The following is a 23,797-nucleotide window of genomic DNA, read 5'->3' as shown; positions in this document are numbered from 1 at the left end:
GTTTTGTTTTCATGAATGTAATCAATTTTAACAGCAGGCTCCTTATGAAAATCAGAATCCTGAGTTAAAATTAAGTGCCTCTCTCATTATTCCTCAAATATTATCAACCTAAGTTTCCTTAGTAGAGAGCAAACAAGCTTTCTTTTTTCTTCAACATTTGGATTGACTTTGTATATAAGTGCCTCTAATTCTAGTAGGCAGCTGGTGTTGGTGATTAAGTTTGGAATGATTTGTGTGACTGCCCCCTTAGGTTTGGATTCTGAGAGAATTTTTTTAATGCCAAATTTAGTTTTTTTTAATTAGAATTTTTTTCTTTAAATATGTGACAGATGAGAGTATAAACTTTTCCAGAACTAATTGTCTCCAAAGTCAGGATATTTGCATACTATTTGTAGGTATACAGACACCCAAACAAAGTAACAGACACCCAAAACAAAATGACTTAATCTATAAATACGATAAATTTGGAGGTAAAGACTGGTTAATTCAGTGCTTCAGGAACATCATCAGAAGCCCTTTCTGGATGTAATTTGCAGACTTTTTCTCAATTTGATCCTCAGCAACCCAGCAGGACAACTTTAAAAATAAACAAAACAATTTACTGTCTCTAAACCAGAGAAGGTAGAAAAATGTATTCAGAAGAATGGTATACAGTATAAGCTGTTGCTTTGGTGAGTGCTTTATATTTGAAAAGAGATGCTGCATATTTTTAAAGGATCACAGTGGGGAAGCTGATCACATTTCTGCTGCCTCCTGAAAACCTGATTTATGGTATAGTTTTTCGGTGGGGGGGCAGAGTTTAAAGTCTTAGTACTTTGGGGGATTTTATTCTAGACTAGTATAAATCATTACTTAGTAACTTGTTTAGAATTGTTTTACTGAGTCATTTAACAAAGGTAGGATTAGATCTTCTCCATAAGAATATTAACTCACATGCAAAGAGGTATAGATTAGTCATTGATGAAAGCAATGACTTTGGGTTCAGTCCACCTTGAAGAAAGAATAAAAGTAGAATCAAATCTCTGGAAAAAGCAAGATGGTCTGTCATATTCTAGTACTTACTATATGTAAGAATGTTTAATATTAGTAGGTGATTGTATAATTAAAATATTCTAATTTATGTATCTTTAAATCAGTTTGTAATAGCCAAACCACAAAAATTCAATTTCCCTTGCATGTGAAGAACTTTTTAAGTAGAAAGCTCTGCCTTAATTTTCATGTCTGTATATATTTATGCTTTTCATTTCTCTGCAATGCTTTTTTTTTTGTTAAAGTGAGACTTGGAAGATAACAGTAATAATGTTTCAATTCCTGAGATGTGGGTAATTTTCATCCCCTCTTCAAGACTTTCATATTATCTTTATAATGTTTTTATTTTTATTTTTTTATTTTTGAGAGAGAGAGAGAGACAGAGTGCGAGCAGGGGAGGGACACAGAGAGAGAGGGAGAGCGAGAATCCCACGCAGGCTCCAAGCTCAGCGCAGAGCTTGATGCAGGGCTCAGTCTCACGATGGTGAGATCACAACCTGAGCCAAAATCAAGAGTTGTACGCTTAAGTGACTGAGCCACCCAGGTGCCCAAGACTTTCATGTTATTTTTAAGTGTATTGTTATCATTTGCATGTTTCTTATTTCCTTTGTTGATTCTAATTATGCCCTCAGGAGTTATCATAGTATAAATTTATTTATTTATTTAGAGTATAGCTGGCACACAATGTTACATTAGTTTCAGGTGTATAACATAGTAATTGGACAACTCTATATGTTATACTGTGCTCACCACTAGTGCCACTGCCATCTGTCACCATATAACATTATTATGGTACCATTGAGTATATTCCCTCTGCTGTACCTTTTATTCCCATGACTTATTTATTCCAAAACTGGAAGCCTGCAAGCATATTATAAATTTATTATGTTTTCTATATGACATGTCATCAGATATTTAAAAGTGATTAAATATTTTTTAGGGGTAGAAACTTTCATTTGTGTTTCCAAGACTCAGTAAGCCATTATATTTGTTGACTGACCTGACTGAGAACTTAATGTTTATCAATATTTCATTGTGTTCCAACAGTTTGTGTAATGAGAGAATTTTTTTTTGTTCTTACCTTAGATTTGTAGTCCATAAAGTATACTCTAATAAAGTTACGTATTTATTTTCATAATTATTTTACCTGGGCCTGCATAAATGAAATATTTTTTTAATTGTAATCATTTAACCTTGTAAATCCATTGTTAAGGATTTGGAAAAACCAATATTGTATGAGATGAAACACTTTTTTTTTTCAAAGATTAGTAGAGGAAGCACTTCTTTTTTTGTTCATTTCAGATTACACTGGGAAACCCCTATGTGAAAGTTCTAATAACTATCCCATTCTCTTTGGAATGAGTTATTGATATTTGTAAAACAAAATTTATCAGTAAGACTGTAAGATTCTGTTGGATTCTGGGGATCATGTCATTGACTTTGTTACTGGTATTGTTGACAGCATTATCATTGTTATTAGCCATTAGCCATTGATGTCCACATTTGTATGGCAGAGTAAATAAAGCTATTATATAGGTTGATTACAGGAATGACTTAGCATACAGTTTACTGTCAATCTTTAGGAATTTTATTTAGAAATTTTTTTAAAAATTTTTTTTTTAATGTTTATTTATTTTTGAGACAGAGAGAGACAGAGCATGAACAGGGGAGGAGCAGAGAGAGAGGGAGACACAGAATCTGAAACAGGCTCCAGACTCTGAGCTGTCAGCACAGAGCCCGACACGGGACTCGAACTCACGGACCGTGAGATCATGACCTGAGCTGAAGTCGGACGATTAACTGACCAAGCCACCCAGGCGCCCCTAGAAATTTTTTTGTTAAAGACTTAGGGTGTTATGGCTCTAAGCCTCTCTGCTTATGGCCATTTTTATGTACAAAAAACTTTAGGGTGGTAAAATTGTGTTTTATCATGAATGATTGATTTAAAATGAATGATTCCATTTCCCACCCACAAAGTTTTTCATAAGGTATTACTTAATGTTTAAGTTATGCCATTCTCTTACAGCAGTAATGAAAATGTCCTCAGGTTCTTGAATATTTTCAGCTATAGAAAACATTTAGTGTACGATTCCTTTATTTTTGGTAAAGAATAAACTGAGGCATAGAAATCATAATTGGTAGGGAAGACTGGTACTCAGGTCTTCTTTTTTAGTCCATTGTTCTTAGCATTTTACCAAATTGTAGTCAATTTTCCAGTATATACATATGGAAACATTGGGTGTTGAATTGATGCCCTTTCAGAAAGCAGCAGATTTGTTCTTTATTTTTGGACTGTTGATTTTTAGTTTGAATACAGGTTACATAGTTCCATAGTTATTAAGTGATGTATCCCTTATTGTTATGACCTCTTTTGAAGTTATAGTAGTATTTCATCCTATGAAGAATAGGCGACTAGAAATTTTTTTTTTAATTTTTTTTTTTAATGTTTATTTATTTTTGAGACAGAGACAGAGCATGAATGGGGGAGGGTCAGAGAGAGGGAGACACAGAATCTGAAACAGGCTCCAGGCTCTGAACTGTTAGCACAGAGTCTGACGCAGGGCTCGAACTCACAGACCGCGAGATCATGACCTGAGCCGGAGTCGGCCACTTAACCCACTGAGCCACCCAGGCACCCCTAGGCGACAAGAAATTTAACATACTTCTTCAAGGTCACAGTGTAAGTGTTGAATCAAGAGTACTCTGAAATCAATTGTAGCTCTTTGGCTTTTTTGTCACCCTTACTTTGTATTGTTAATTTAAGATAATTCGTGTGAATCATCTAACTCTTTCTCGTGTGTGGGGACACTCAAATATGCACATTATTTATATTTGGCCTATTATAATTTTTATAAATGGAAATCTGATCTTGTTTCTTCCAGGTTTAAAACCTTTCAATGACTTCTCTTTGCATGATGAAACCTAAAGAACTTTCTTTGCTTTTTAATCCCTAATTCTAGCATCTGTTTGCAATTCATTGAACATGTCCCTCTTGTCCATATAATTGCACATGCTGCTCCCTCTAAAAACCTCCTCCTTGTAGGTCTCCTCTCACTACCTCAAATCCTTTTCAAGATTCAGAATTTTATCTGGGAAACTTTGATCTCTGTTAAAAAGCAAAATTGATCTAAGTAAATTTGAAGATCAAATTAGCTTTGTTTGCTCATTTATGAATCTGGTAGCATTCCATCTGATGAAGGCTGGCTGGGTCCAAGGACTCAGAGGAGGGCCTGTAGGACCACCCAAGAGAGTCCTTGGCTTTGTGCAAGGTAGAGATCAAAGGTGAGCCAAGAGGAAGTGAGAGCAGAGTTTATTGAAGATATAGAGTGTAGATATGAACAGAGCATCAGGGAGATTCAGAAAAGAAAGAAGAGTGATTCTTGTCTTTGCTGGGGTCATGGGGTTTTTACTGAGGAAGGTTGTTGGGTGGTCTCCATAATCCAGGAATAAAGAGTGTTTAGGTGTCTTGATGAGTCCATGGTCTTGGAAAGTTCATGACAACCCTGCCTGGTCACTCCTTAGATTATCTGTTGTGTTTGTTGGGAGACTCCAAAGAAATCATTGTCCTCTCCAAGGAGGACATACATTGTCTGTTCTATAACATGTGTGTATGTCCTAGCAAAAGTAGAGGTGGGAAAGAAGTGGGAAAAAGAAACAAAGGAACAAACAAACAGCTGTTCATGGCGTTCCTTTAGTTCCCCTATCTCATATGTGACAATAGAAGGGTGTCCCGTTGAGCTGCAGGAAAGGAAAGGTTTTTAAGGATAGATAGGGAATGGAAAGAAGGAAATTATTAGCAAAGAATCCTGATCAGCACTACAAGGTAATCCAGTGATAGACCTTCTGTTCCCCTTACAAGTGTTGCTGGATCGTGGAGTGCAACAGCCAAGAAAGAACTCTTGAGAAGTTGTATGGTGCAACTTAGTTTAGTTTATTTAAGTAGCACAGGGACAGGACTTGTGGGCAAAGGCTGCACTTTTGCTTTATGAAGCTTGTGGTTATATGCTTAGAGTTTCAGGGGGGAGGGACACGCAGGGAGTATTAGATTATAAATGTTTTCTTCGAATTTCTACTTGTAAAACTATTTTTGTAAGATTTCTCTGGTGCTTATCGTTCAGTTCCGTATTAACTATTGATGAAATGTACAGGCAGTCATGAGACCCTTTAAGAATGTAGCAACCAGCACTTATTTGATCCTTATCAAAATTATGCAGGCTATAGGTCAGCCTTCTGGGTTAAAGGTGAACATTTTTCTGCTTCTATCCTGCATCAGGAGGACAACTTTGCCTAAAACAATGCAAACTACAGGTTAGCTGGCTAAAGGTCACATTCTTGGCCTGGTGGAGGGGGCAAGGAAGGATGTTGTTAAAACTCTAGTTAGGTTCTGTATTAAGTCTTGGTTTGCTAATGTGGTGGCTTAACATAAGTGACTCCAAGCACCTGGGTGGCTCTGTCAGTGGAGTGTCCGACTCTTGATTTTAAGCTCAGGTCATGATCGCAGGGTTGTGGGATCAAACCTCACATTGGGCTCCATTTTGAGCATGGAGCCTGCTTGGGATTCTCTCTCCTTCTGCCCTTTTACCCTCCTTGTGCATGCACACTCTCCCTCTCTCTGTCTTAAAAAAAACAAAAGGCTATCCAAGGAGCTGTACAAAATGAAAGATTTTTATAGGCAGGAGGGAGTAGGAACAAGACAATTTTACTAGGCAAAAAGACAGGTTGGTTTTTGCAACCAATGGCAGGGGTCTAATCAGGCAGATTTGCTAAACTACTGCTGATCAGGCTGTTCCTGATGGGGTTAAATATTTCATTTCTGGGAAAGCTAAAACTGTAATTAAATCTTGCTTTGGTGATGTCACTTAACATAAGTGACTCCAGGTTAGGCTTGTTGTCTGTTTTTAACACCTAAATCTAGGTTTTCTGCAGATTTTATGTCAGAGGAATTATTAGATCATTTTGTAATTCCCTGTTTTCTTTTGTCTTTTCTAGATTATGAGCTAAAGGCAAGCGTACTTTTATCTCTCTATCAGGGCTTGGCACTATACCAAACGTATTCTAGAAACTCAGTACATTTTAATGAATATATATTATGTTTAAATGTCTCCAATTCTAGGGGCACCTGGGTGGCTTATTCAGTTGAGCATCCAATTTTGGCTCGGTCGTGATCTCACAGTTTGTGAGTTCAGGCTCCGCATCAGGCTCTGTGCTGACAGCTCAGAGCCTGGAGCCTGCTTCAGATTCTGTGTCTCCCCTTCTCTCTGCCCCTCCCCTGCTCTCGCTCTCAAAAATAAATAAACATTAAAAAAATGTATCTCTCTCTCTTAAATGAATATTAAAAAAAATATTTTTTTAAATATCTCCAACTCTATCTGTTCTTTTTTTTTTCATAGTTCTCGCCCGGGATGTTACAGTAGCACCTCATATAACTGTGCCTCCAGTCTCACCCCTTCTCCTGTCCTTACTTTACATTCTTCTTTTAATGCTTTTTGTACTTTTGTTTGTTTCTGTCCTACTGATTGTCCATCTTTCTAAAACACTAATTTGTCCCATCACTTGACCATGTTATTAAAACACTTTAATAGGGGCACCTGAGTGGCTCAGTCGGTTAAGTGTCTGACTTTGGCTCAGGTCACGATCTCGCGGTCCGTGAGTTCGAGCCCCGCGTCGGGCTCTGGGCTGATGGCTCAGAGCCTGGAGCCTGCTTCCGATTCTGTGTCTCCCTCTCTCTCTGCCCCTCCCCTGTTCATGCTCTGTCTCTGTCTCAAAAATAATAAAAAACATTAAAAAAAAATTAAAAAAAAAAACAAAAAAAAAAACAAAAAACACTTTAATAGTTCTCCCATTGCCTACAGGATGAATTTTAAGTTATTAAGCATGACTTTGGAAGCAGATCTGAATCTTGCTTTCCCCTTTGGCACTATTCCTACCAATAGCCTTCTACCTTTAGCCCTAGTAAGAATTAATTGCTTATTTTTGTATCTGTGCTTTTGCACGTGCTGGTCTACCCTTCTCGAGTATTAGCTGCCTGATAATTTCAAAACTTAGCTGCTTCCTCTTCACCTCTGATAAATTTGTTTCTGTTATACTATAATTTGTCTGTGTTATCTTTTGTATTAGACTAAACTTCTTGAGGCCTGTGGCTATTTCATATTCAGTTCTTCTTGTGTGTAGTACATAGAACACTGCTTGTTGAATGCTGTTGAAGTGAATTAAATGCCTGTGGATTATAGAATAAGTATTACTTGAATTAAGAAGGTGGTGCTTCATGGGGTGCCTGGGTGGCTCAGTCGGTTGAGCATCCGACTTTGGCTCAGGTCATGATCTCTCTGTCCGTGAGTTCAAGCCCCGCATCGGGCTCTGTGCTGATGGCTCAGAGCCTGGAGCCTGTTTCAGATTCTGTGTCTCCCTCTCTCACTGCCCCTCCCTGGCTTACACTCTGTTTCTGTCTCTCTCTCTCTCTCAAAAATAAACAAACAAAAAAAATTACCAAAATTAAAAACACAACCTTTTTTCTGATTTTGTCTTCTGTTTGTTTGTATTCCTTTCCATAGTTGTTACATGTTTATTTGGCTCACTAAAATTGGGAGTTAATTTATGTTTTGACACTTATCCAGCATATTGTTAGTACTCAGAAAGCTGTTATTGTTAATAAACCTTTAGATCAGCCTTATTAATTTCAGCTGATAATTTAGACACACCCACACTTTTGAGGATGAGCACTGGGTGTCATATGTAAAAGATGAATCACTGGGTTTTACTCCTGAAGCCAAGACACTGCATGTTAACTAACTTGAATATAAATAAAAACAAAATTAACCCTAAAAATAAACAAATAACAGACAATTCTACTTTTTGTGAGGATTATTATGTTCGCATCTCATCCTTTTCTTTGAATAGTATAGATGTATAATATGAAAAATATAAATTATTTTTATATTAAAAATGTCTTTTTTATATTAGTCTTTTTTAAACTAAGACCACAAGGTTAAGTTCTGAGGAGATTTTATCCTAAATGGCATCATAGAAAGTTAACTTCTTAATAATTAAGAAACAGTGCTGCAAAGTTGGCTTGATTTTAAAGTGTACTTTTGATTGCTAATTAAGCTACTTTTCATCATTAATTCATAGTACTTTAAAATGATTCCCTATTGTTATGCAGTTTTTTCAAAGAAGCGTTAGTAAGGTAAATGTAGAAAATTATTTTAAAACTAAAGTGATACCCACCAGATGGTGCTATTTTGCCTGTTTTGTTTGTGCAGATCAGAGGATGAATGAATACAGAACTTTTAAAAAGAGTATGGGAGATCTTCTAATATTTTTAGGGCATAATATTTTGGGGGTGGAGGAGCTCAGTGGAAAATATTCAAATGTAAACTTATATTCAGTACTGAATTTTATCTTAAAGGTAGAAACTATTGCTGGTTACATGCCAGAGAAACTTCTATATAGTCTAAAATTCAGTAGATATTTTTAAGTTTGACATAATGTAAATCCTATTGACTGTCATAATTCCACATGCATGAAAAATGTAGTTATTTCTAAAAGGAATTGTGTATTACTAAAATTTATGTTTTAGTTTTCTTTACATTTTCAAGTAAACAATATTACTGAGTTACATACTTATAAATTAAGGGAAACATTTTAATTATTTTATGTGTTCTTGAATATTTCCCAAATAAAGGAGAGAAAATTAGGCTTAAATTCATTATTTTTACAAATGAAAAGGATGCTCATTCTAAATTAATTTATGTATTAAATTAATTACATAATTAAATTAATTATGTATTAGAAAGTAGTATGTGGTGCACTGTTCGTTTAGATGCTGAAATTGAATGTTCATTATAGTTAAAAATGGCTAGCTAATGAAATACATTTTTCAGTGAAGTATGAAAGATTCAGCCAGTATTTCTAGGATTTTAATTTACTTAAAAATTTATTTATTTATTTTGAGAGAGAGAGAGAGAGTGCATGCACACACGTGAGTGGGATGGGGCAGAGAGAGAGGAAGAGAGAAAATCCCAAGCAGGCTCCATGCTGATACAGGGCTTGATCTCATGACTCTGAGATCATGACCTAAGCTGAAATCAGGAGTCCAATGCTTAACTGACTGAGCCACCCAGGTACCCCTTACTTTATTTACTTTTTCTGATCTTATTATCACTTGTTTTTATTTGTGTCTGGCCATGAGATTGAAGCATGAAAGTATGTAGATGTCATTGTAACTATTTCCCAAAGTCATTGTTGATTATACCAACAATTACTTTTTTGCGATGTGTGAAATTAGAGATTGAAGTTGCTTTTATTTCTTTTTAATTTTTTTCATGTGTATTTATTTTTGAGAGAGAGAGACAGAGTGTGAGTGGGGCAGGTTCAGAGAGAGAGAGGGGGAAACACAGAATCCAAAGCAGGCTCCAGGCTCCAAGCTGTCAGCACAGAACTGTGCTGTTCTGTCCATGAAGACAGAACTGTTTTCAAAGTGATACTTAGACATTGTTTGCCCTTTCCATTCTCATTTTCTCACTAATGTAAGTATTTTTCCAGAGGTTCCATGATATGTGATATTGATCAAATGCATAAGAGAATCTAGCTGTCTTCTATTAAGCCAGACATTAATTATAAAACAATATTACTCTTCTCACTCAATTTTTAAAATTTGGAAATAGTTATTTTTCATAACATGTTATGTATGTTAACATTTAATGGTTCTGTTTAAAAAAATTAATAAACATTTAGAAATTTTGTTTTAATTTTAATATGGTCACCAGGGATAGATATAAAAGCTCTTTGAAGTACTCAATACTTTTTTTAAGTATAAAGAGGTCCTGAGATCAAAGCATATGAGATCTTCTGATCCTAATTCTTTATCTTCATTTTACCAGTGAGGGTACTCTGAGACTCAGAGGGGGTTAAATGGTTTAATCATGTATATTCAACCATTTTTGGCTTAGCTGATAACTTCCATCACGGACTTCTGACTCCTTTGATTTAACTGTTTCACGATTTAGATATTTCCAACCTTGCACCAACTCTGAGCTCCTTCAACTATTTTTTTCGTGTGATATTTTAACTAACTTTATTAAGTGCATGAGCAAGTTAGGAACATTCACCTGATTCTTCAGCTACAATAAAATGGTGTCTTTTTTTTTTTAACGCATAAAATATCTAGTATAACTTTGCTATAAAGTGTGAACTTTCTAGCAGGAAAAGGGAATTGATACATGAAATAGTGTAGCCTTAGTGTCAAAAAAAAAATAAAGTTGAGGGCAAAGAGGTAGCCTCTCATATTTTAGAGACTCTTTTATTATCTTCTTTACTTCCCTCCTACCCTGGCCCCCCATCAACAATAAAACATTGGATACAAGCTTCCCTGGACATTTATGGCAGTCCACTCATAGAAGAACAAAGTATTCTATCCTTAGGTTTCAAACAGTAAGAGGATAATAATTCTATATTGCTCTTTTGTTAGCCGTATATTATTTCCCATGTTGAAACTCATGATTGAGAGGATAGATTCTAAAACCATCCCCCCTTTTTTTAATTGTTGAAGGAATTTAAAATCATGTCATGAAAATGGATTGAAAACCATTGGTAGTTTTAACTTAGAAGAAAGAAAACCAGGATATATATGATAAGCCTCCTTCTTCATTTGAAGCACCTTCTTTATGTGCAAATGAGATTAGATCTATTGATTTATTTGTGAAACCTCAAGGATAGAACAACTAATGAGTGGATGGTATAGACTGAATCATTTTAGCTCAATAAAAGAAAACTTTCTAGTAGTAAAGAAATGCAAAAATTGAATAAACTTGTTTTGGAGGTAATGAATTCCCTTTCTCAGGAGGTGTTATAGACTGGATTACTTGGTAGGAATTACTTGGTTGTCACACGAATCAAGAAGGTATAGTTAATTGGATTAAATGACCTTTTAAGATTCTTTGTTTTTATATGCTTGGTATATTTGTTGAAAATAACTTTTAATTATAAGAATTTTATTTACTTTTTAAATAAGAGTTAATTTTAAAAGGACAATTGGTTTAGTAGATATATTCCACCCTTATATCAACTAGTCAATAGACCTGAAGACTTTATGGATCTGTGGTCTTGCCATGAGCATTAAAATTGATTTTCTTGAGTGTGTGTTTTATTTATTCCTTTCATTGCAAGCCATTTGAAGAGATGATTGATTGGTAGCAAAAATTTGGAAGAGGAAAGGATGATAAGCATTAGAAAGGAAAATAAAAGCCATTTTGAAGATGTACATTGATTTGATATTTTGGGGTTTATTTTCTAATTTGCTTATGATCATAAATATTTTCTGCCTCTTATTACCACTCTTTTCTGTTTCTTTTCCATATATTCCAAACTATCCATAACCAATATTTGTGTGAAATTGTCCTTAATTGTAGGTGGTTTTATAAGTAGTAGAGTCCGTTGTAATATAATCACTAAAATGACGACTGCATTAAAACATGTTGTATAACTTCCTAATTTAGCAGAGTATTTTGGGAGAAGAGGAGAAATGGGTCTACCCTAATGTTTCTAACTCTTTTTTTCTTGGGGTACTAGAGGGAAATACATACTCTTACTATTACTAGAAATAAATGGATAATCACAAAATATTTGGCTTTATTTTCATTTGGGAGTAGGTATTTGTATTTCTGTATATAAGCATGTATCTTTATATATCACATATATTTTTAATACTTCCAAAAAGAATTTGAGATCTTATAATGTGTTATTTTGTACACACACACACACACACATGTGCACACTGAGTTTTATTTGTTCATCAGAGAAGGCCTGGCATAGGATTTAAGTTAAATTAGCTATAGGGTTCAGGTATCAAGTGAGTGAGTAAAATGAGCCAGTTTGAAGCAATAGATATTGATTGATTGATACATTATAACCTCTTTTCAAAGGAAGATCCATGGCACTGTAGAATCTTGCCTTCAGTTATACAGTGTAAATAAGATTGCCCTATGTGATATTTAAATAGTTAAGAAATTAGACCAGAACTGAAAGAAAGGGTTTCCTGTATAATCTGCTGTCATTAGACAAATTAAGTGATTGTTCCATTCTGCAGGTATAGTAAGGTTGTGTTTAATTAATTAATTAATTTAATATTTATTCATCTTAACTATGTGTAAAGCTTGACTTTAGACATTGGATACAGAGCATCAGACAGTTTTCCTTCACTTATAGAGTTCACAGTCTAAGACAGATTTGAATATTAAATTTCTTATTCAGTAAGTATTTCTAGTAAAAAGCTTATAATATGGAGTCTAATGACTTAAGTTCTTATTCTGCTACTTTTTATTTATTCATTCAGTTAACATTAGTTATAAATGCTTATTATATATCCCAGAAATGTAGAGATTAGTAAGATATAACCTTGCCTTAAAAATTCATTCTCTTCAGGGGTGCCTGAGAAGCTCAGTTGGTTGAGTGTCCGACTTCGGCTTAGGTCATGATCTTGCAGTTTGTGGGTTTGAGCCCCACGTTGGGCTCTGTGCTGGAGAACTCAGAGCCTGGAGCCTGCTTCAGTGTCTCCCTCTCTATCTGCCCCTCCCTCGCTTGCTCTCTCTCTCTCTCTCTCTCTCTCTCTATTTCAAAATAATAAACATTAAAAAAATTCATTCTCTTCAGGAGTATTAAACAGGCAATAACTAACTATCATACAGTGTGATAGATAACTGCTATGATTAAATTATGTGTCAAATCCTATAAGAGAAGTAGATTCCTCTAGCTGTGCAGGATGCAAGAAGCTATCTCAAAGAGCTGATATTTGAGCTGGGACTTGAAGAATGAGTAGAAATTAGTTGGGAACAGAGGAATCAACATGAACAGAGGATTAGTTAATCTATGTTAATAGGTTCTGCATGAACCCACAGTATAGAGTGATCTGCATGAAAACACAGAAACACGAGTGAGTAGTGTATTTGGAGAATGATGAAGTATTGTTTAGTTTGGTTAAAACACTAGGTATGTTGTGGAAGGAGTGGAAAGAGAAAAAGCTACACATGTAGGTTGGGGCAGATTGTGAGAGGTCTTATATACTGGGCAAAGGTTTTAGGTTTATATATGAGAGGTATTTGGGACCTGTGGAAGGTTTTTAAGCAAGCAAACATGCTTAGTTTGCATTTTACAAAGACAGTTGATAGAAAATAGGATGAGGTAGAAATTGAGGCTGGAGGTGCGTATACTAATTTGAAAACTGTTCGTAATAGAAATGAGTAAGATAATGAGGATCTGTTATAGGGAGGTAGTAGTGACTTTAGAACAACACAGGGGATGGATTCAAAATATAGTTCAGAGGTTTGAGTTGATGGGATTTAGTGACTGGTGAATGAAGAGAGAGGGCATCCAGGAAGATTTTAAAATTTTGTCTTTGACATCTGTATAGATAAATAGTGATGCTATTATCTTTGAAAGTAAAAGCAATATGATTTGGAAGAAGTTATGAATTTGGTTTTGTAACGTTGAGTTTGGAGGAATAAATCTAAAGGAATGTTGGAGGTGCTTAAGTTGCAGGTGGAGGAAATGCCTCTCCAAGAGAAGAGAAGAATTAGGAGAGAGGTAGTAATTGTTAGGTATATCTCAGCCTGTTATTTATAGAATATGAGACATAGAATTATTTTCTGATATGGAAATGAGCAATGTTTTAGTTATCTTAAATTCTAATTTCGTAGTGCAAAAATCACAACAATTATGTATATTATAGGCCAATAATATTAATTAAAATTTATTGAGTGCTTGCTATGAAGCTTAGCTAAAATGCTAAGCATTTTACATTCATCATCCTTTAATCTCATAGCAGTGTGACTTAAATATTACTATTATCTGGATTTTCAGAAGGGTATCTTGACCAAGATTTTATAAGTGGCCGAATGGGTTTTCAAACAAATGTCAGTGTGACTTTACAGCCCAGGCTCTTAACCACTATGCTATTTGTACGTCTTGTAGAACATGAGAGCTGAAATGGATCTAAAGACATCTAGCCCTACCCTATAATTAAATATATGTCATAGCTGAAATCTGTAATTTTGGTTAAGATTACCTATTCAGTTTACTTAATAAAAAGCTTACCCACCAACCATTCATTACTCCTGTTGTCCTTGTGGCAGATCCTTCTGTGTGTGTGTGTGTGTGTGTGTGTGTGTGTGTGTGTGTGTGTGGTGTGGGTAGGCTGACCCCTCTGCCATGTGAGTTGCCTTATCAGTCTGGGTCAATCTTGTTTGTCCCATTTTTTGTGCTAGTTAGTTAAGAGATGAGCATGTGACTTCTGTCTGGCCAGTGAAACATGAGGGGAGGCTTGATGAGCTTCTGGGAAAGGTCCTTAGCCTTGCATTTCTGGATGTTATCCATATAAGTGGGTGCTTAGAATTCTGAAAGCTACTTTGTAACCATATGAGGGCTAGTTGAGTGTAAAATCAAAACACTACATAGCAGAGTGAAAAGATGGAGAGAACCTGGATCCTTAGTGATATTTTAGAGCTGTTAAATTACCCAATTCTAAAGCCACCCTAAGTCTTATGTGAAATTGGAGGAAGTTTATTAGGCCACTTTAAATTGGATTTTTTTTTTTTTTCATATTTACCAATGAAAGGAACTGAACTATGGTCTAAAGTATCTACCCTTCACCTGAAGTACAAAAAAAGCCATGGTGGGGGCACCTGGGTGGCTCAGCTAGTTAAGCATTCAGTTGTGGCTCAGGTCATGATCTCGAATTTTGTGTGTTTGAGCCCTGCGTTGGGCTCTGTGCTGACAGCTCAGAGCCTGGAGCCTGCTTTGGATTCTGTGTCTGCCATTCTCTCTCTGCCCCTCCCTTGCTCATGTGCGTGCGCTCTCTCTCAAAAATAAATAAAGATAAAAAAAAAAAAAAAGCCATTGCAAGGCTTGCATTACTATTAAGGTAAGCTTGAAACTGGAACCGTTTTTGTGTCAATGTTCAGTTTTAGTGTCTACACCTAATTTTATTGGGGTAGAAGCTAGAAATGCTCGTGTTCTAGAAATTAGATGTTATATGTTAAAGTAGCAAAATGTCATTGAGGAAATAAGATTGATTATTTTGATAATAGATAAAAGGAATAGGAAACTGCTCTTCAAGTTAGGGTAGGAAATCGATATGGGTTTAATTTGTAGTCAGTTAACAAGTTTCAGGGTTTCTCTCATAGACCCTTCCAAGTCCCTGAGAGGATCCTAAGCAATGTGTTTACATAGCTATATTTTGGGGGGATAAAATTGTCAAAAGTTAGATATTTTAATCAGTTAAATTGTTATTTATTTTCACTTTGACTTACTAAGTGGTTAGAGGCATTTCTGGGATCTGGTTATGGGGAAGTATAGTATGGGATATGTTTAGATGGAGTACATGGGGGGCGCCTGGGTGGCGCAGTCGGTTAAGCGTCCGACTTCAGCTCAGGTCACGATCTCGCAGTCCGTGAGTTCGAGCCCCGCGTCGGGCTCTGGGCTGATGGCTCAGAGCCTGGAGCCTGCTTCCGATTCTGTGTCTCCTTCTCTCTCTGCCCCTCCCCCCTTCATGCTCTGTCTCTCTCTGTCTCAAAAATAAATAAACGTCAAAAAAAAAAAATTTTAGATGGAGTACATGGTTTGCAGTTATTTCTGCATATTGTTAAGTTCTTACTAGCTGTTCTGGCATAGGTATGACTCCCAGTAATATTCTTACTGTCCACTGTGCTGATGGCTTTGTGATATATAGATGCAAGGGCAGAGGTCTTAAAGCAATCTAAACATGTTCCTTGAGTCTGGTAGGAGAAAGAGGAAGGGAAATATCGTTTAAATATATGGACTCAGAAGCTAGTCTGGAAATTTTTTCTAAATCTTAGAATTCATATATGAAAGAAACTTATTAGGAGTTTTCCTGAATCTGACAACAATCTTAACAGTGTTTATGACTTTATCAGTAATAACTTGTGAAACTGATAAAAACTTTTCTAAACTATCAAGAATAAAACCTGAATCAAACACACTAGCAGAAAGACTGAGTTACCTTTTTGTTTTCTTAATATTATAAAACTTTTATATGAAAAGGAAATCAAAAGTATGCAGTCAGAAATGTATGAAAATAAGAGCATATAGAGGTTGGTTAAATAATTGATAAAAATATGCCAATCTTGGGGTGCCTGGTTGGCTCAGTCAGTTAAGCATCTGACTCTTGATTTTGGCTCAGGTTGTGATGTCACAGTTCATGAGATCGAGCCTTGCATCAGACTCTGCGCTGACAGTGCAGAGTCTGCTTGGGATTTTTCTCTCTCCCTCTCTTTGCCTCTCTCTCTCTCTGTCTCAAAATAAATCAAATAAACATTAAAAAATGCCAGTCTTTCTTGAATTTATGATGTTTGTGGTATTTTGTTACCTTTTAAAAATTTGTAATTTATATTTGCAAACTGAATCTAACAATACATTGAAAGAATTACCGCCACAATCAAGTGGGATTTATTCCTGGGCCGCAGGGGTGGTTCAATATCCAAAAATCAATGTGACTGATCACATTAATAAAAGAAAGGATAAGAGCCACATGATCCTCTCAATTAGATGTAGAAAAAGCATTTGACAAAATACAGCATGTTTTCTTGATAAAAATTCTTGGGAAAGTAGAGATAGAAGGAACATACCTCAAGATCATAGAGGCCATATATGAAAGACCCAGAGCTAATATCCTCAATGGGGAAAAACTGAGACCTTTCCCCCTAAGATCAGGAGCATGGCAAGGATGTCCACTCTCACCACTGTTGCTCAACGTAGTATTGGAAGTCCTAGCCTCAGCAGTCAGACAACAGAAAGGAATAGAAGGCATCCGAATTATCAAGGAAGAAGTCAAACTTTCACTCTTTGCAGGCAACATGATACTCTACGTGGAAAATGCAAAAGACTCCAACAAAAAACTACTAAAACTGATACATGAATTCAGCAAAGTCACAACATATATAATCAACATACAGAAATCAGTTGCATTTCTATACACCAATAATGAAGCAGCAGAGAAATCAAGGAATTGATCCCACTTACAATCATAGTGAAAACCATAAGATACCCAGGAATAAACCTAACCAAAGAGGTAAAAGATCTGTATGCTGAAAACTATAGAAAGCTTATGAAAGAAATGGAAGAAGACACAAAGAAATGGAAAAACATTCCATACTCATGGATTGGAAGAACAAATATTGTTAAAATGTCAATACTACCCAAAACAATCTACACATTCAATGCAATCCCTATCAAAATAACACCAGCATTCCTCACAGAACTAGAACAAACATTTCTAAAATTTGTATGGAACCAGAAAAAAACCCTGAGTAGCCAAGTAATGTTGAAAAAGAAAACCAAAACTGGAGGCATCACAATTCGGGACTTCTGGCTGTATTACAAAGCTGTAATGATCAAGACGGTATGGTACTGGCAGAAAAACAGGTACATAGATCAATAGAACAGATTAGAGAACCCAGAAATGGACCCACAAATATATGGCCAACTAATCTTCAACAAAGCAGGAAAGAATATCCAATGGAAAAAAGACAGTCTCTTCAGCACATGGTGTTGGGAAAACTGGACAGCGACATGCAGAAGAATGAACCTGGACCACTTTATTACACCATACACAAAAATAAACTCAAAATGGATGAGAGGCCTAAATGTAAGACAGGAAACCATCAAATCCTGGAGGAAAAAACAGGCAATAACCTCTTTGACCTCGGCTGCAGCAACTTCTTGACATGTCTCCAAAGGCAGAGGAAACAAAAGCAAGAATGAACTATTAGGACCTCATCAATATAAAAAGCTACTGCACAGCAAAGGAAACAGTCAACAAAACTAAAAGACAACCAACGGAATGGGAGAAGATGTTTGCAAATGACGTATCAGATAAAGGGTTAGTATCCAAAATCTATAAACTTATCAAACTCAGCAACCTAAAACAAATAATCGAGCAAAGAAATGGGCAGAAGATATGAACAGACATTTTTCCAAAGAAGACATCCAGGTGGCTAACAGACACAAGGAAAGATGCTCAACATCATTCATCATCTGGGAAATACAAATCAAAACCACAATGAGATACCACCTCACACCCATCAGAATGGCTAAAATTAACAACTCAGGCAACAATAGATGTTGGCGAGGATGCAGAGAAAGGGGAACCCTTTTGCACTGTTGTTGGGAATGCAAACTGGTGCAGCCACTCTGGAAAATAGTATGGAGGTTCCTCGAGAAATTAAAAATAGAACTATCCTATGACCCAGCAATTGCCCTACTAGGTATTTATCCAAAGAATACAAAAATGCTGATTCAGAGAGGCACATGTACTCCGGTGTTTATAGCAGTGCTATCAGCAATAGCCAAAGTATGGGAACAGCCCAAATGTCCATCAATTGATGAATGGATAAAGAAGATGTGGTATATATATATATATACAATGGAATATTACTTGATGATCAAAATGACTTAAATCCTGTTTGCAACAAAATGGATGGAACTAGAGTGTATTATGCTAAGAGAAATAAATCCACAAAAGTTAAATATTGTATGATTTACTCATGTGGAATTTAAGAAACAAAACAGATGAACCTAGGGGAAGGGAAGGAAAAATAAAATAAAAACAGAGAGAGGCAAACCATAGGAGACTTTTAAATACAGAGAACAAATTGAGGGTTGCTGGTGGGTTGTTGGGTGAGAGGATGGGCTGAATGGGTGATGGGCATTAAAGAGGGCACTTGTTGGGATGAGCACTGAATGTTATATGTAAGTAGTGAATCACTAAATTCTACTCCTGAAACCTTTATTACACTATATGTTAACTAACTTGGATCTAAATAGAATAAAAAAAATTTAAATAGAAATTTGTAATTTAACGAGGCTTATTTTCATATTTTAAATACATATTTCACATCTAATTTGTGTCCTTTTCCTTAAAAAGAGTTCCCCAAGTTGTAGAAGTTACTGGTCCATAAAACCTGGATCCACTCTTCAAAGGAAACACAAGCTAAGATTTATTTTGTGGGGGGCACCTTGGTGGCTCAAAGTCGGTTAAGCATCTTACTCTTGATATTGGCTCAAGTCATGATCTCACAGTTTGTGAGATTGAGCCCTGCATAGAGTTTTGCACTGGTAGTGCAGAGCCTGCTTGGGATTCTCTCTCCCCTCTCTTTCTCTGCCCCTCCCCTGTTCATGCAACCTCTCTCTCTGTCTGTCTCTCTCTCTGTCTCAAAATAAGATTTGTTTTGTGTAAGTGTTGAAATAGGTACTTCAAGTGACAGTTAAGGGAGTCTCATGTTTTAGTATTATGATAGATAATAAAGGTAAAAATTTTGAAAGATTTGGGGTAGAATGGAATGTAGCTGTTTAAACATCTACAGTGGGTTAGAGTGATAATATCTTCCCTTAAGTTTTGTCAGATTTTTCTAGTACATGGTTATGGCAGCTTTGATGATATTTTCTTCATTAATGTTTTTCAGAAATTAGAATGGGGGAGATTTGATGAGGGGAAAGAAGGCCTTTACTGTGTGCCAGCTAATGAAAACAGACAGAATCACTCCCTGTTGTATAATAAAGAATTTGGTTTTTACCCTGGGTTCCTGGTACAGAGCAACTAAAACCCATGGAATATCCCAAGTGACAGAGTGTCTTTGCTGTTTATGAGCTACTAGGATTGCTGTGCTATCACTGTCATTATTCTAATGAAGTGACTCATGGTGGACCCCTAGCTCACTTCTGGAGGGGGGCTGATCAACCAGGAAGATCAAATCATGTGATTATTTGGAGGGTTTGGACTTAGAGCTAGCCCACCTCTGGGAAGGGGGTTTGGAGATTGAATTCATTCATGTGGCCAATGATCCAATCATTGTAATGACATCCCAGTAAAAACTCTGGACAGTGAAGCTCAGTGAAACTTCCTTCTTAATGAACAAAATACTTTGCAGAAATGTGTTGCGCTCTGATTCCATGAGGCGAGGGCATGGAAGGTCTGTGTTTGGGACTCTTCTAGACCTCGCCTTATTTGTCTCTTCATTTGGTTGTTCTTGAGTTGTATTATTTACAATAAAACTGTAATTGTAAATACAATTGACCCATGAACAATATGAGGATTTAGGGGTGCCGATTGCCCATGCAATTTAAAATCCATATATAACTTTTGATTACCCCAAAACTTAACTACTAATAGCCAACTATTGTTGATTTACACATATTTTGTATGCTATACGTAATATATACTATATTCTTACAATAAAGTAAGCCAGAGAAAAGAAAATGCTGTTAAAACTATATGGAGGAGAAAATACAGTACTGTAAAAAATCTACTTGTAAGTGGACCTGCACAATTCAAACCTGTGTTTTCAAAGGTCAAACTGTATAGCACTTTCCTCAGTTATGTGAGTCATTCTAGTAAATTATTGAACCTGTGGGAGGGTAATAGAAAACTCCAAATTTGTATGTAGTCAGAAGTGTGGGTGGTCTGATGTGAGGGAAACATGCTGTGAACTGTGTCCATTAACTTGTGGGATCTGTGCTAACTCTGGGTGATTAGTACCAGAATTGAATTGCAGTACACTAGTTGAGGTTGAAAGAGAATACCTACAGGAAGACAGATTCTAAAATTAATTGCCAAAATACTGAATCCAATTTAGGACTTGGTAGTGTGTAGCACTAAACAAAATACATGGAAAAATTTCATATGAAGATGTTCAACTTCATTCATAGAAGGTAGAACATTTTAATTTTTGGCCTCTACTGTGTTCCAGTGTTTCATTGTCATGTTAATTCACTTGTTGTATCAATTAGGATTGAATTTGCATATGAGAAAGTCCAAAATTACAGCAACAGAAGCAAGATAGAATTTAATTTTTCTTTCATGTAATAGAAGTCTAAGTTGGTAGCCCAGGTTGGCTTGACAGCTTTACAGTCAACAGGAACTGAAGCCCTATCTTTACTATGCTGGCTTCCATTTTTAGGGTCCTCTTATAGTGACTATTACTTTAAGACATGTTAGGTCTTATACTAGGTCTTGTCCTTAGTCTATAAAACAGACCCAGTCCCCAACCTCATGGAGTTTTTAATGTGTGAAGAAGCATCCTGTAAAACAATGTGTAGTAGGCTTCAAATAGTAGCTTCTCCTTGGGAAGGATAGAGGTGATTTCCGAATAGGATAGATTAGTAGCAAAAATAACAATTATGATGATATAATCAGAAAACTGTGAGTGAATCTGTTAACCTTAAAAATAAAACTGCCAGTTATTTTATCAGCAAAAGTGGGTTTGTTTGGGAATAGTAGAGAATTGCAATTAGGGACAAGCAAGCTGTGGCAAAACCATAGACAAGTCCAGCAAATAAAGAAAGTTATGCTCTTTTATAGGGGAAAGTGGAAATTAGGAAGACTTTTATAAACAAAAAATCCATTGGAGTAAACTGGGAGTTCGAGTACAGTGACTTTCATTGGGTGAGTTGTGACAGTCTCTCATTGGCTAGGCTGTTGCCTGGGGACGAGGAGAACCTTTCTTCCTCCTGCTGAGTTAGTAAAGCAGTAGCTAAATAGTATGGATTTGCAAGATTCATCTCTTCTGCTGGGTCTGCATTTGACCACCAGTGGTAGGGTGCTCCCCATCTGTACTCCTGGCTCCATTTTAATGAGGTTTCTCTTTGTGAATTTTTACAAAATAAGTGGTAAGATAATCATATAGTATGCTAAAGGAAATAATAAAAGAATCTGTATAAGATACAGAGGTAGGTGCGCCTGGGTGGCTTAGTTGGTTAAGTGTCTGGCTCTTGATTTCGGTTCAGGTTATGATCTCACAAGGTTTGTGGGTTTGAGCCCTGCATTGGGTTCCCACAAACCACGCCCCCCAACCACCCAACCGCACCACCCCTGCTCTACAACAGCTCAGAGCCTGCTTGGGATTTTCTCTCCCTCTCTCTCTGCCCCTTCCCTGATTGCACTCTCTCCCTCTCTCAAAATAGATAATAAAATAAACTTTTAAAAAACCTTAATGAAAAAAAGATACAGAGCTAGAGGTAATGATTAACTTCCAGTAGTATCAGTATTGAAAATTAACAGGATAGTCTTTCAAATGAGTTGAAAACCCCTATCTGGTTTCCCTCTGAGCCTCCTTTTTATTCACACTTTAGTTTTCTGGTTAGCCCCAGAATTTCTTGGTTGTGTCCTGCCTTCAGTGCTTACATAATTTTCTCTCTGGAAGTTTTTGCTCTCCACAAGAAGCTAACTTTGGTTTGCTTTGAAAATTCAAGATTCCTTAAAAGGTTATCTGAGAGCCTTCTTGATCTCCATCATGCTAATCTTTCCGTTGCTCACATTAGTACTTTTTGCACTTTACTGAAATTATTTTTGGTTTGCCATTTCCTTTAAATTGTATATTATTTGAAGATAGAAACTGTGTTTTAATTCTTTCAGCGCTACTGAAAATAAAATATTTACATGAAAAAATTTTTTTAGTGTAGTGTGCTTAACCGCATATGTGTTGTGGGATTGTTGAGTGTAATGGTCAAGAAAGAATTCTTGAGACATTTTATGGTGCAACTTAGTAAGTTTATTTAAGTAGCATGGGGTCAGGACCTGTGGGCAGAAAGGGCTGCACTTTTGCTGTATGAAGCTGGTGTTACATGCTTAGTGCTCAGGGGGGCTGGGGACATGCAAGGAGTATTAGATCATAAATGTTTTCTTTGAGTTTCTACTTGTAAAACTACTTTCACAAGATTTTTCTGGTGTTTATTATTCAGTTTGATATTAACTATTGGTGAGATATACAGGCAGTCATGAGACCCTTTCAGAATGTAGCAACCAGTGGGTGGTGCTGCCCTCCTGCCCCACAGCCACCTGCTGCTTGGCCACATCCGCGCCTGCGCAGTGCTCAGAATGGCTGGCAAAGCACAGAGGCTAAGTGATGAGGAGAGGAACCAGCTGCTGCCAAACCTGAGAGCTCTAGGGTGGAACGAGCTGGAAGGCAGAGATGCTATCTTCAAGCAGTTCCATTTCAAAGACTTCATTTGGGCCTTTGGCTTCATGATGAGGGTGGCCCTGCAGGCTCAGAAACTAGACCACCATCCCGAATGGTTTAACATGTACAGTAAGGCCCACATCACCCTGAGCACCCGTGAATGTGCCGGCCTTTTAGAATGGGACATAAACCTGGCCAGCTTCATTGAACAATTAGCAGTGTCCATGACATAGGCCCTGCCCTTCTTCTTTGAAATCTTTGGGGGAAGTGGAGGGACTGATTTGGGAATCCAGGGAGGGAACTGGGGAGCCCTGAGATGTTCTACAGCCAGAATTGCCAAGTGGACTCCGCTGCCTCTGTTTAGGGGAGAGTCCTTGCTGAGGTAAGAGGAGATGCCAGCCTCACTGCTGACCACTCTTTATCCCCAGCGCTCTGGCACATGTATGCTAATCGAGTACTATCTTCCCCTTCTGTGGGACTTCCCAACAACAGTAATGGTCTTCTTGCCAGGCTGTGTCTTGCTCCTTTTCTAATTCATTTCCCAAGAAGCTGTGTCTAAGATGCACAGTCTTATCTTAGAAACCAGGACCCTAAAGTCAACCCCCTGGTATGTGACAGAAACACGTGTGCTTTTATGTCTCAAATAAAACTATTGTTTCAATTGGGGGAAAAAAAAAGAATGTAGCAACCAGTGCTTACTTGATCCTTATCTAAACCATGCAGGCCTTCTGGGTTAAAAGTGAATGTTTTTCTTTTCTGTTTCTATCACTATCACTCTTTGGGCCTAAATATATAAAAAACTGTAA

General features: G+C 36.7%; 1 protein-coding gene and 1 pseudogene across 6 annotated transcripts in view; both read left to right on the top strand.

Moving 5' to 3' along the window:
- ADK (adenosine kinase) overlaps nucleotides 1-23,797 on the top strand; it is a 516,864-nt gene that overhangs the window by 79,639 nt on the left and 413,428 nt on the right. The gene's annotated exons all lie outside the window — the stretch shown is intronic.
- Nucleotides 22,628-23,656, top strand: LOC132685646 (pterin-4-alpha-carbinolamine dehydratase pseudogene; annotated as a pseudogene).

The sequence above is a fragment of the Panthera onca genome, chromosome D2, assembly GCF_046562875.1.
Source record: "Panthera onca isolate mPanOnc1 chromosome D2, mPanOnc1 haplotype 2, whole genome shotgun sequence".
In the NCBI taxonomy this organism is placed as follows: Eukaryota; Metazoa; Chordata; class Mammalia; order Carnivora; family Felidae; genus Panthera; species Panthera onca.
This window is presented reverse-complemented; position numbering and strand designations above follow the sequence as displayed.